Source organism: Pseudophryne corroboree, chromosome 3 (assembly GCF_028390025.1).
Source record: "Pseudophryne corroboree isolate aPseCor3 chromosome 3, aPseCor3.hap2, whole genome shotgun sequence".
NCBI lineage: Eukaryota > Metazoa > Chordata > Amphibia > Anura > Myobatrachidae > Pseudophryne > Pseudophryne corroboree.
This window is the reverse complement of record NC_086446.1, coordinates 783941695-783956042: the sequence shown is the minus strand read 5'-3', so window position 1 is coordinate 783956042 and position 14348 is coordinate 783941695. Positions and strand designations below refer to the sequence as shown.

At 52.6% G+C, this 14348-nt stretch overlaps 1 non-coding gene across 1 annotated transcript; it reads left to right on the top strand.

Annotated features, from left to right (window-relative positions):
- The first annotated feature begins 2837 nt into the window (after positions 1 to 2837).
- Positions 2838 to 2911, top strand: TRNAI-AAU (transfer RNA isoleucine (anticodon AAU)). The gene has a single exon. It is a non-coding gene; the product is annotated as a tRNA-Ile (tRNA).
- The last annotated feature ends 11437 nt before the right edge of the window (positions 2912 to 14348 follow it).

Sequence of the window (14348 nt, the reverse complement as noted above, 5' to 3'; positions counted from 1 at the left end):
TGACTGCAATATCACAGGCAATGGGTTGGCAGGCAGAGATCCGCATAGGCTCGAAGCCACATAAACTCCCTGAATTTTTCTGACATGTGTTGAGGATAGGCAGGGCTAGCCTTAGTGATTGACAGTGGTGGTCAGGTGACAGATGGGTGCCTATTAGGGATAGGTAGGAGGAGTTTGCACAGGGGTATATAGTTCAGGGTTTTGGCAGCCATCTTCCTCTTGCCAGTTTTTCTTGGATGAGGGTAAGGCATACTGTCAGCATTTTGTCAGTTATTTCCCCTCTTTTAAATACTGCATATACTACTGCTCCCTCCCTTTATATTACAGTCAGTATACGCTTTAGGTGTTATCCACACTGTTTTGCTGCAGCATGCCCCGTCCCAGAAGATCAGCGCCCCCCCCTCCCCCCCCGCCGCCTGGCTGAGGCCTCCCGACCGCTCGCAGCAGCGGGCTATCGCCGGCCGCGGGTGCGCGCGGTCCCCCCCCCTCCGCTTCGCCGCCCGCCGGAGACAGGGTCCTGCTCTCCACGGGCGGCGGTGCTTCCCCAGCGTCGGCCGTTCCCGGAGCCCGGCGCAGTGGCAGAGCCGCGCGCGCCGGGGCTCCGGCCTCCACAGGCGTTAGTACGCCTCTCCACACGGCCGCGATTGGCGGGTCACGTGACCCGGCGGGTGGGTGCCGCGAATCAGCGGTGAGGAGGGGAATGACGGGGCTTTCACCGGCCAGCTCCCCTGCGGGTGCCTGGCTGGTGCAGGATGTAGTGTCCCTGCCTTCTGGTCCAGGGACAACGGGGGGTGCGGGGCCTGCGTTTGAGCATGCGCAGGCTTTGTTTCCCCCCACCGTTTCCATAGGTGCCAATATCGTGGGGGGCAGCGGGGTGTCGGGCGTCAGCGGGCAGACATCTGGGATTTACCCCGGGGCGCTCCCGGTGTCCCAGATACTGCTGCCGCCTGTGAGTGGCCTGTGGCCCAGCGAGCAGACGCCGTCTGCTGGCCAGCTCCTGGTGCACCAGATGGGGTCAGGACCAAGTTCCTTGGCCGCTCCATTCGGGTACCGGGGCGGCACGTATACGGCTTCGCCCGCGGGTTTCCTTCCGGCGGCTTCGGTGTCAGTGGCCTGGTCGGGGTCATTGCAGCTCCCGGTCATGACTTCCGGGGCGGCACCCGCATTCCGCGGGGTTCCTGCCCCCTTTTCGTCCACTTATTTGCCGGCGGCGTTTACGCACGCGCAGGGATCGGTGACCTCATGGCCCACGCCGAGTGGTCCGGGTTTTGCGCAATGGGGGAGTTCTTACTCCAGTGGTTTTACCCCAGGGGCCCTCGGCCAGACGCCTTACTGGGCGTCGCCGTTTTCACAGGCTCCGTCCACTTGGCACGCTGGTTTTACTTCCCCGGGCACGGTGCCTCCAGCGTCTGGCGCTGCGTTTGAAATGACGGGCGTCGCGACACCGGGCTTGCCCGCACTCGGTTCGCGGCCCCCGCTTGCGGCTCCCCCTCCCCCGCTACCTCCGGTTCCCCCCCCCAGAGGTGGCTGCTTTTGTGCCTCCCCTCCCCCCCCCTTCTGTTTCCCCAACAGGTGCAGGTACGGCAAGGGGGGTCTCTCCCCCGGCCGGATTGTTGGGGGCCACGACGACAGCAACATCCAGCGAGGCACAGACAGGAGCGGCGAAGCAGGCTGAACATGTGGAGACGGGGGGATCTCGGGTCCCTGAAGAGGTTCCATCCGGCCCCGCCATCGCAGCAGTGGACGCGGGGGGTCCTCCGGGAACGGGTGAGACAGTTAATCCTTCTTCTGATAGCTCTTCTTCCAGCTCCTCTTCTGATACTAGGTCTTCCGGGTCCTCCAGGCGCCCGCGTAAGTTAGCTAGGCTCATTGCGCATCGCTTGCACAAGAAAGAGAGGAAGGCTAAGGGCGCAGCTGCGGCAGCCACGCCTGACCCTCCGCGTTTTACGGAAATGGTGCACTGCGCTATCACTGCGGTCACCAGGGGTTTACGTAAACGGATGAGGGAGAAGATTAAGAGAGGTAAATACGTCGACATGTTCACCCTTACGGATGACATGCGGAAGGCTTTCGATAAGGCCAAGAAGGTTGGTGGCATTGGCGAGAATGCATTTCGCAATTTTCACCAGTGGCTCCGGGGGTTTTTAGTGTTCACGGCGTGCTACGCCGAGACGAGGCCTAAGGAATATCACAACACGGTCAAGTATTTGTACCTGGTGCATGAAATGTACTTGACATCCAAGGGTTACGCGTGGAGGGATTACGATGAGAAATTCCGTCGTAACCAAGACGGTAACCCGACACTACCCTTGGGTTTCAAGGACGTGGAAGTTTGGTTAGAGGTCACTCATCAGAATAGGCCCCTTTATGAAGCCCAGGGCGGTAAGCCGGGTTTAAATGTCCGGCCGAGCCCGCCCACGGGGAATAAAGGGAAATGCTTTGCCTTCAACGAGGGCAAGTGTTCCCGGGGGGCTAACTGCCGTTTTCGCCACTCCTGCAAGGCGTGCGGCGGGGGGCACCCGGCCAAAGATTGCCAGTCCCCTTCCGGGTCCAGGCCCTCTGATGCTGCCGAGGTGCCCGGAAGTGGAAAGTAAGGTGTTTTCCCCCATCAACGTCCCCGAATTGGCTAAATGGTTGGGCAGTTACCCCGACGTCACTTCGGGGTTGTTTTTGTTGGAAGGTTTTCGTAGCGGTTTCAGGCTTCCCATCCCGGATTCGGTCCTCGTGGTCTCCAGGCGCAATTTAAAATCCGCACAGGATTTCCCCTCCGTGGTCGCCCGTAAGGTTCGGGCGGAAATCGAGTTGGGGCGCATGTGCGGCCCTTTCCCGTCCCAGCTGGCAGGTTAGCTCAGTTGGTTAGAGCGTGGTGCTAATAACGCCAAGGTCGCTGGTTTGATCCCCGTACGGGCCACATGTGGTTTAGCCCCGGCTGTGCATTTCACCGTTAGGGGTGGTCCCCAAGAAAGCTCAGGGTAAATTCCGCCTCATCCAGCATTTGTCACACCCCCGTGGCGGCTCGTTTAACGACTCCATCCCGGAGGAAGCTTGCAGGGTGCGATATCAATCGTTTGATGAGGCCCTGCGGTTAGTCCAAAGGGCGGGTCCCGGCGCCCTCATGGCCAAGCTGGACATTGAGTCCGCTTTCCGCCTCCTGCCCATCCACCCCGACTCCCTGCGTTTCCTTGGTTTCAGGTTAAGGGGTGGGTATTATGTAGACAGGTGCTTGCCCATGGGGTGTTCCATTTCTTGTGCCTATTTTGAGAAATTCAGCTCATTTTTGCATTGGTGCATAGTGTCGGCCTCCGGCCACCCGGGGGTCGCCCACTACCTAGACGATTTTCCCTTTGTGGGTCCAAGGGTGGGGTCGGCGTGCGGGGATGTACTGGGTTTAGCTCAGAGTTTATTCGGTCGCCTGGGCGTTCCCGTGGCCTCGGATAAGACCGAGGGGCCCACGGCATGCCTCAGTTACTTGGGCATTGAAATCGATTCGGAAGCCGGCTGTTGCCGGCTTCCGGCCGATAAGGTGCTCAAATTGTTGGGTCTCATAGAGCAGTGCCTCCCCTCGCGCAGGGTCAGACTACAACGGGATCAGTCGTTGATCGGGTCATTTAATTTTGCGTGCAGGATCATACCCATGGGCCGGGTTTTCTGCCGTAAACTTGAGAGATCCATAGCGGGGGTACGGAAAGTCGAAACCTCACCATACGGTTTATATTTCGCGCGAGGTCAGGGAGGACTTGAGAACCTGGTCCACTTTCTTGGTTTCTTTTAACCGGGAGGTGTTGTGGCCAGCGAAACGCTGTTCCAACGCTGCGTTACAACTTTTCACCGACGCTGCTGGTGGTTCGGGCTTTGGGGCTTTTTTCAGAACACAGTGGTGCGCCGCGCCTTGGCTCACAGCATGGGTGACCCGAGGGTTTACAAAGAACTTGCTCCTGCTGGAGTTATTCCCCTTGATAGTGGCGGTTGAGTTGTGGGCACCCAGCTTGTCGGATCGGAGTATTGTATTTCGCTGCGACAATCTGGGCGTCGTGCACGCCGTTAATAACCAGCGCTCGTCCTCTCCTGAGGCTCTGCGCTTGTTGCGTTATCTTGTGCTCAAGTGCTTGAGGCATAACATTCATTTCACGGCTGCGCATGTCCCAGGGGTTGACAACAGAATTGCTGACGCACTGTCGCGTTTTGAGTTCGACAAGTTTAGGGAGCTGGTACCTGATGCGGAGGTTGGGGGTCTATTGGTGCCGCCCTTCCTGTGGAGAATCGTTGACTAAGGCCCTCCCCGGTGAGTGGGTCTTGCCCCTGCGGGCGGGATACCGTTTGGGTTTGGGCAACCGGTATTCAGTTGGCTAGGCTTGCGCCTAGTATAAGGATCCGTTAAGTATTGTTGTTATTGCGCCTGTTGCGCGAACCCGGAAACGTGTTTTACTCGTCGGTTTTTGAACGGCTAGCGTTCAGAAATGGAGGGTGTGAAGTGAATTTTTAAATTTTCCTCCGAGGGGACCGAATTACAATTGGCATTCACACACGGTTCACGGGAGGTTTTTTTGAGTTTTCTCCTTCACTCGGGTTCTTACTTGCATGTTTAAGTTAATTTGTTTTGATCTTTATAATGTCTGACTGTAAGGAATTTTCTTTTTGCAGCTACTTTGGACATCTCGGATCAGATTTGGCTCATTGGCCATTCTTTTATTTTTTGGGCGGAGAGGCATCCAATGGCAGGACGAACGGGCGAACTATTTGGGGACAAGGTAGTTAGATGGTTAGGAGTTAGAGGTTTACGTTGGATGGGTTTACTTCGCTTGCTGTTTCGCCATGAGCGGAGGTGGGGGCGGCCCGGCTGGGTTGTCATTCACCTCGGGGGGAATGATATGGGGAGGGTCAAAGGCATTGATCTCATCTTGAGTATCAAAGCGGACTTAGTGGCGTTACGGGCATCTTGGCCACGGGTGATAGTGGTGTGGTCCGACATAGTGCCCCGTTTCCATTGGCGGGGTGCCATTCGTTTCTCCGCTATAGAAAAAGCTAGGAAGAAAGTTAATTCCGCAGTGTCAGTATACGTGCAGGCAATAGGAGGTTTAGTGGTTAGGCATCCGCTTTTGGTGCTGCACAATGTGCAGTTTTATAGGGAAGATGGTATTCACCTTTCCCCTGCGGGTATTGGTGTGTTCTTGGACAGTATTTTTAGAGTACTGTCCGGTTGAATCGCTTCTCCTGTTTGTTGGTGGATGGCGGTCTGCGGTTTTTTGTTAAAATCCTTGTTGTGGCGGAAAGTCGCTACCAGCCAGCGGTCAAATAGTTACATAAGTGGTCACTGTGGGGCACTCCCTTTTGAATGAACAGCGAGTATGCCCTCCCCTTGCGGGTGGACTACGGATGTTCCCGTGCGGGTTCGTCCACGGCTCTGCTAAAGTAAGGGGGGTGAGCCTGCGCAGTGCAGGTTATGTTAAGGAGGCGGTTGTGAGGCCCCTCCTATTTTATGGTTTATTATAGTTGACTGGTGCTGGTGAGTTGGTAGCGCCTTTTTCTTGCCATCCTCCAATATTCTTAGTTTAAACGACAGGTCATCAAACAATAAATATCTGTTTGACCTTTTAAATCTAGCAGTTGGTGTCTGTGTGTTTATTTCTTAGTGATAAGCTAGCTAGTTATAAATGTGAAGTTCGTCGGAATAAAGTCATGGGTGATTTATGAATCCCGGGTATGTCAGCATCTTAAAATGTAATAAAGGACAGTGTGACTGAGTAACAAAGAGCCCTCAAGTTGAGTTCATGAATGTTGTATAGATATTAGCGACAGAAGGGGTCAGGGTAGGAGACATCAGTGGTCAGGAGATGCCGGGCTTCAAAAAGGGGCGAAGCAGCAAGTGAAAGTAGTTAAAACAGATAATGCAAAAGTGCTGCCAACAGCGCCCCCTATCCTGCAGCACCCCCTACCCTGCAGTGCCCCCTACCCTGCAGCACTGTATGTGCGGTGCCCCCTCCACACACACCTAGTTACAGCCCTCCAGACACGTCTGCATTGTACAAGCTCCATAGCCGGAGTGAAATGGTGCAGATCACCAGGGACCTTTATCATACTTCCAAACATTTTGAATCCCCAAAGAGGGACCTCTGCACGCTCCCGAAAATGGGGAGTGGTCTATGTAAACAGTGCGTAATCTCATGGCAATGCAGTGATCGTGAGCCACGCCCCCATCCCATTTTCCATCACTCTGGGGGTATGACCAGCGCTCTATGAGCTACTGGCATGCCCCCAGTCCCTCTGTCACCCGTGAATAGATGCTGTGCGCATGCACACAGCATCTATTCGCTGAAGAGCTGCTAGTGACTGGAGCCTCCCAACTGCCTCCCCCCCCAACTGGTGGGCACTGCGACCCACGGGTGGCACAGCGGGACAGTCCCCAAAAAAACAGGACTGTCCCACGAAAATCGGGACAGTTGGAAGGTATGCTTTTATAGAATCCAAATCCCACGAGAATCCGACAGCAGGAGGATGACGTTTTGCTTCGTTTTGGGATCCAAGCTAGGCGGGAAACCCACGCCGAACTCGGAACTTGGCTCAGATTGCTAACTTCTGGTGGGTCCGGTTCTCGGAGAATCAGACACGCCCATCTCTAATATATACGTATATATCTCACATGTATATATCACACATACATTGCTCACACACACATACTATGCAGCAGCTGCAGGTTGTAGGTGGAGCGGCACTGGGCACTATCCTCCCATCCTTCTAGTATCAAAATGCCGTAATTCGCAGGTCTGTTGGAAGCGGGCGAGAACAAAGTTATGTGATATCATTGATTGACAAATTGCATCAATTTGCAGCGAGTAGGCAAGGTCTTATAACAAGGTTCCCATTCCAGCGCCCATTGTGAGAAACAAATTGTCTGTCAGGGGGGCTTTCTGGGTACTCAGAAACCCCTCCTGCGTGCGCCACTGATGTTCATCAGTTTGCAATTTATAGCAAAACAGATGCCTACGAAATGCAGGCCTTGGATTCTTAGTAGAGATGTGCCCGTCCCCCATGTTTTGGTTCTAATTCATCATCGCGTTTTGGTCTGGATTTGATTTTTGGATCGGTTTTTAAATCCGAGTTCCGAACGGACAATAAACCCAAGTTGGGGCTCGGTTCCACTCAGTTATTCCAAACTGGGACTCGATTCGACTGGAACCCCTAAGTTCAGGTGTGTTCGTATCTCAGGAAATCCAAACCGCACATCTCTAATACTTAGTAATATACAGTATTGGCCGCTACTCACAGTACCGCTAAGTTTATTATGCAGCCTTATTGTACTGGGTCTGTCCTTGGCTTCGTGCACATTCTTGTTCATTTGGTTCATCTGCTAAAAAGCCCAGGAAGATGCATAAAGTGGATAAAGGGCCTAATTCAGACTGGATTGCTGTAGCAGCAGCAATCGCAGTCTGAAGCCCTTTGCGGAGTGCATCTCGGGGCTGTGATCGCCTCTACCTGATTGACAGGCAGAGGCGGTCTCGGGATGGGAGGGGGCACGGTCTGGACAATTCAGGCATGTCCGGACCGTTGCGGAGGCGGGCTGCAGTGGCTGCGTGACGTCACATATAGCCGCTGCGACCTGGGAAGGGGCAGGTAGCACCCTGCAGCGTGCAGGAGCTGCGCAGGCAGGGAGCTAATCGCCGGGTTCAAAAGCATCACTGCCGTGCAATGCTTTTGCACCCATGCGGGGGGGGGGGGGGGGGCAAAGCCAGACATGCGGGGAGACTCAGTGGCAAACTCAGGATTTTGAAGGTTTTTTTTCCAAATAATTGGGTATAGAACCACGACCCACCTCCCTCCTCCACATAGACTGATGCACCAAGAACCCCCTCCCTCCCCCACATAGACTGATGAACCACGACCCCCCTCCCTCCCCCACATAGACTGATGCACCAAGACCCCCTCCCTCCCCCACATAGACTGATGCACCAAGACCCCCTCCCTCCCCCACATAGACTGATTCACCAAGACCCACCTCCCTCCCCCACATAGGATGATGCACCATGACCCCCCTCCCCCACATAGACTGATGAACCACAGCCCCCCTCATCCCCCACATAGACTAATGCACCACGACCCCCCCACATAGACTGATGAACCACGACCCCCCTCTCCCACATAGACTGATGAACCACAACCCCCCTCCCCCACATAGATTGATGCACCACGACCCCCCTACATAGACTGATGAATCATGACCCCTACTCCCCCACATAGACTGATGAACCACAACCCCCCCTCTCTCCCCCACATACACTGATGAACCACAACCCCCCTCCCCCACATAGACTGATGAACCACGACCCCCCCTCCCCCACATAGACTGATGCACCACGACCCCCCCTACATAGACTGATGAACCACGACCCCCCTCCCCCACATAGACTGATGAACCACAACCCCCCTCCCTCCCCCACATAGACTGATGAACCACGACCCCCCTCCCCCACATAGACTGATGCACCACGACCCCCCCTCCCCCACATAGACTGATGAACCACGACCCCTCCTCCCCCACATAGACTGATGCACCACGACCCCCCCACATAGCTTGATGAACCATGACCCACCTCCCCCACATAGACTGATGAACCAAAACCCCTCTCCCTTTCCTACACAGACTGATGCACCACGACCCCCCTCCCCACATAGACTGATGCACCACGACCCCCCCTCCCCTACATAGACTGATGAACCACGACCCCTCCTCCCCCACATAGACTGATGCACCACGACCCCCCCTCCCCCACATAGACTGATGAACCACGACCCCTCCTCCCCCACATAGACTGATGCACCACGACCCCCCCACATAGCATGATGAACCATGACCCACCTCCCCCACATAGACTGATGAACCAAAACCCCTCTCCCTTTCCTACACAGACTGATGCACCACGACCCCCCCTCCCCCACATAGACTGATGAACCACAACCCCCCTGCCCCACATAGATTGATGCACCACGACTACCCCTACATAGACTGATGAACCACGACCCCCCCTCCCCCACATAGACTGATGAACCACGACCCCCCCTCCCCCACATAGACTGATGAACCACAACCCCCCCTCTCTCCCCCACATACACTGATGAACCAGAACCCCCCCTACATAGACTGATGAACCACGACCCCCCTCCCCCACATAAACTGATTAACTACAACCCCCCTCCCTCCCTCCCTCCCTCCCTCCCCCACATAGACTGATGAACCACGACCCTCCCTCCCCCACATAAACTGATGCACCACGCCCCCCACATAGATTGATGAACCATGACCCCCCTCCCCCACATAGACTGATGAGCCACGACCCCACCTCCCCCACATAGACTGATGCACCATGACCCCCCCCCTCCCCCACATAGACTGATGCACAATAACCCCCCCCCACACACACACACACCCACATAGACTGATGCACCACGAGCCATAATTACCGACAATCTGGCTGCCCCCTCCGGGAGGAGGCAGCCAGGTCGGAGCAGCAGGGGCGTGGCGATGCAGCTGGATGACGTTTGGCGACGGGGTTGGGGGGCATGGTTGCACGATCACATCATTGTGGCCCCGCACCCTGTCTAGCAATGACGTTAATATTGGCATTGCAAGGCAAAGGACGGGGCCAGGATGACGTTCGCGTCATCTGACTCCTAGATTGCGCACTTTGAACTGCGCCGTCGGGGGTTTGGTAGGTGATGCGGGGGGGTTGTGGGTGGTGGGCGCTCAGCCGGGAGACTTGCCTACTCTTCCGGGGTGCAGGGAGCGCCACCCGATTTTCGGGAGCCTCCCGGCCATTCCAAGAGAGTCGGCAAGTATGCCATGAGCCCACTCCCCCACGTACCCTGATGCACCTTGACCCCCCCCCCCCCTCCCCCACGTAGCCTGATGCACCACAAACACATACCCTACCCCCAATATATCAGCATGATCATTACCCCCCTCCATACTGGCAGCATGACCATTCCTCTTCTCCCCCCCTCCTACACACATAGACAGACAGTGTTGGACTGGGGCATGAAGGGCCCACCGGGTGGAATGCAGTGATAGGGGGCCATACTTAGGGGTGTGGCCAGCCTACAAAGGGGTGTGTGGCCAGTCTCCACAGAAATACACAGTAGTTTAGTGCAGTGTAATGCAACATATCTACCATGTATAATACAAGTGCACAGTCTGGAACCTGATCCCTAGAGGAAGGATTGGGCCCTCAGGCAGTGGGGCCTACCGGTGGTTTCCCTGGTACCCCTGTGGGCCAGTACGACCCTGTAGACAGACGGCAGGCAGCACACACAGGAAGCATGATCATTCCCCCCTACCACCACCCATAGACAGACAGGGACACTCACTTATGTATCAGAGCATTTATTATAAAATATCAGCGCCCGCATCATTTATTTACGCAGAGCCGGCGGACCCCCTCTATCGGCCCGGTTCCCACACTCATGCTGGCCATTGGCAGCCGATGACCGCATCAATCAATATGCAGAGCCTGTTTAGCTCAGCAAGTGAAGGTCTGTTTGATATACGTAATCTGCTCTGTGAAATATGTGCTGTCCTCTGCTCCGGCTCACTCAGTCCTGTACGGTAACTCCGGATCTTACATAATTCTGGAAAATAAAATCCATCTTCCAGCCATTGTTATTTGGCCAGCAGAGAGAGGGGCAGCATTTTAATAAATCAAACATTACCGGTCGCAGCCTCATCTGTAATACACTGATTAGTGGCATCATTAGAGTCAGTGCTTATATTATGGTGATTCTTGCAGACTTATAACATATGACCTTCATTGGGGACTCGTTATGGAATAAAATGTAAATGAGATAATCACTGTGCAGTTAACTTATTATTCCTGCAGTTTAGACATCATTTGTAACCTGGAGTTAGAGACTGACAAATAACCGTCTGGGGGACGTTTACTGCGACGGGCCCATCTGCCTAGGAATTCATTCACAGAACTGGCTCATACTGACGTTACCTCTCATGTAGGCAGAGGTTATGACACCATGAGAAAAGCGCTGCACCTGTTGTAGGTATGTATATATATATATATATATATATACACCCTGACATAATGAGAGGTTTTACCATGCTGAAACTTGTAGTGTCACACACACAAAAAAAGGAAAGTGCAGGTGCACACTCCAAACATTACTAATAAGAATCTGCAATTTAACATTGAAAAAAAATTGAGGCTCTTTGCATAAGTTTGGCCAAAAGAATGGGCCTACCCACCGGGTGCAGGTGGCCTCATCAGGTAGGTCCCTAACTTTCCAACTTGAACCTTAGGAATGTTACGGACCTACCTGATGAGGTCACCCGGACACAGTGGGCAGGCCTATATTTTTGGCATAAATTATGCAAAATACCACAATTTAATTAAATTATAGAATTTATAACAATTATTCTGATTAGTAATGTTTGGAGCGGGCACCTGCATATTCCTTACAATTTTAAAAGATGTCAAGAACAGTTATTGTAAGCATGATGGACGGAGTTGATGCAAAAGTCTCTGCTGGACATGTCCTACTCGCCCACATGCAGTGTTGGACATGAAGGGCCCACCGTGGAAATACAGCAGTAGGGGCCCCTTGCTTAGGGGTGTGGCCAGCCCCATAGAACCTCGGCTAATTATTAGAGAGTGTCTGGTCTGAGCTTCTTTATAAGTATATACAGTAAATACCAGTGTCGGACTGGGGCATGAAGGGCCCACGGGGGGAAAGCAGTTATAGGGGCCCATACTTAGGGGTGTGGCCAGCCTGAAAAGGGGGTGTGGCCAACCTCCACAGAGTCTTGAAATATACAATAGTTTAGTGCAGTATAATGCAACATATCTACCATGTATAATACAAGTGCACAGTCTGGAACCTGATCCCTAGAGGAAGGAGTGGGCCCTCAGGCAGTGGGACCTACCGGTGGTTTCCCTGGTACTCCTGTGGGTCAGTCCGACCCTGGTAAATACTGATAGTGCATGCATGATAATGTACTAGATTAATAACAGCAATGCACTGTAGAAAACACACCATAGCCCCTGTGCAACATAATGTAGCATATGTATAATGTATGACTTAATTGCACAGTCTGGAGCCTGATTCCTAGAGGAGGAGGTGGGGGGTCATGTAGTGGGGCCCACCGGGGGTTCCCCCTTTGCCCCTGTTGGCCAGTCCAACACTGCCCACATGTGTAATACTAATAATGCGTGTACTACAGGTATGAGTGCTCTTATGGCCGTAGCTATGGTCTTTCCTCTACTAGCAGAACTTCAAGAATCATGGTGTAGGAGGTTCCAATACTCCGGCATCTGATCAATGCTCAATTATCCACCAAGAGTTCCGCCATCTTCTTAGTAATCAGAGCCCCTGACATATATAAATGTAAAAGTCTTCTTTCCCCTCCAGCAGAAGAACTGACCATTGATCGGAGGAATAAATATCTCTCTGCATACAGGGAATTTATATTTCTGGGCGCAGTACTACTTAGAATTATTACCCATCATGCTCCAGGGCAACAGAATGTTTCCACAATTCCTCTGCAAATTATTATAACTCGCCAACTGAATCGTGAATGTGTTATTGTTTCCCCCAACCCACAGCATTAGATGCATTGTAGTCAAAGGCAGAATACATTCACTTTAGCTGGAAGACACCCACTGTCAGAGAACATTGCGTGTAAAAAGAAGGAGCCACGGGAGTCTATCCGTAACCAGACCTAAACCTGATAAAAACTGTCAGCCTGGATTTGTTTTCTTGCTCCAAATAATGTTGCTAATTATTTCTGGCATTTTATTCCTTTGTGCCGACCACAATAACTTTGGATCTCTGCGGGAGGAAACATCTTTTGGAGGTTTTGCGCTGGGCCAGTGGATAGGCCGAACAATAGGGAAGGCTTGCTGGAAAGAATCCATCCTGAGATCTTTAAAATTCAAACGAACGCTTCCCCCCAGGCTCCTAACGTCGGGAATTATATTTTATTTCATATTGCATTCTGTCAAACTCAATACAGCGATTGATCTCTTCCACACGAGTTTCTGCAGATAAGTAAGGAAATTTTGGCTCTGCTGGTTTAAATTACATCAGCTGGGCTGAGGGGTGTGGATCATTGAGTCGACAGTAACTAGGTTGACAGTCATTAGGTCGACCACTATTGGTTGAGAGTGACTAGGTCGACACCTGAAATAAGTCGACACAGTCATTAGGTCAACATGGAAAAGGTCAACATGTGTTTTTAAGATATTTTTTGGTGTTGTTGTTTCGTAAATCAGTGCACCGAGTCCCCTCCCATTGCTCAATTTGCTCGCCATGCTTCGGGCAAGGTGCTCCTCTGCCGCTGCGCCTGGACAGGTTACTATTCCCAATCGTAGTCCACGTGGATTGTAAAGTATGAAAAAGTAAAAAAACTTTTTTTTTAAAGTGAAAAAACTCATATCAGCCATGTCAACCTAATGCATGTCGACCAATAGTGGTCGACCTAATGAGTGCCGACCTAAGTGCCGTCGACCGACAGACCAGATACCGGAGGGGAGATGGAATTTCCAGTCTTCGGTTCTTGTGGGGACTTCAGTAAAGACCGCAGAGAACCTGGGGACACTACAAGCGTTGTCAAGGAATCATCTATCTGACAATTATTTATATACTGTACTGTAGCGCACACATATCCTGCAGCGCTATACAGAGAATATTTCATGTCACTCATATCAGTCCCTGCACCAATAGAGCTTACAATCTATATTCCCTATCTCACGTACACACTAGAGATGAGCGGGTTCGGTTTCTCTGAATCCGAACCCGCCCGAACTTCATGGTTTTTTTCACGGGTCCGAGCAGACTCGGATCCTTCCGCCTTGCTCGGTTAACCCGAGCGCGCCCGAACGTCATCATGACGCTGTCGGATTCTCGCGAGACTCGGATTCTATATAAGGAGCCGCGCGTCGCCGCCATTTTCACACGTGCATTGAGATTGATAGGGAGAGGACGTGGCTGGCGTCCTCTCCATTTAGATTATAAGAGAGAGAGATTTACTGGAGCTTAGGACTAGGAGGAGTACTGTAGAAGTGTAGAGAGTGCAGAGAGTTTACTAGTGAGTGACCACCAGACAGTGCAGTTTATTTAATATATCCGTTCTCTGCCTGAAAAAAGCGATACACACAGTGACTCAGTCACATACCATATCTGTGTGCACTGCTCAGGCTCAGCCCAGTGTGCTGCATCATCTATATATATTATATATCTGTCTGACTGCTCAGCTCACACAGCTTATAATTGTGGGGGAGACTGGGGAGCACTGCAGTGCCAGTTATAGGTTATAGCAGGAGCCAGGAGTACATAATATTATATAGTGAGTG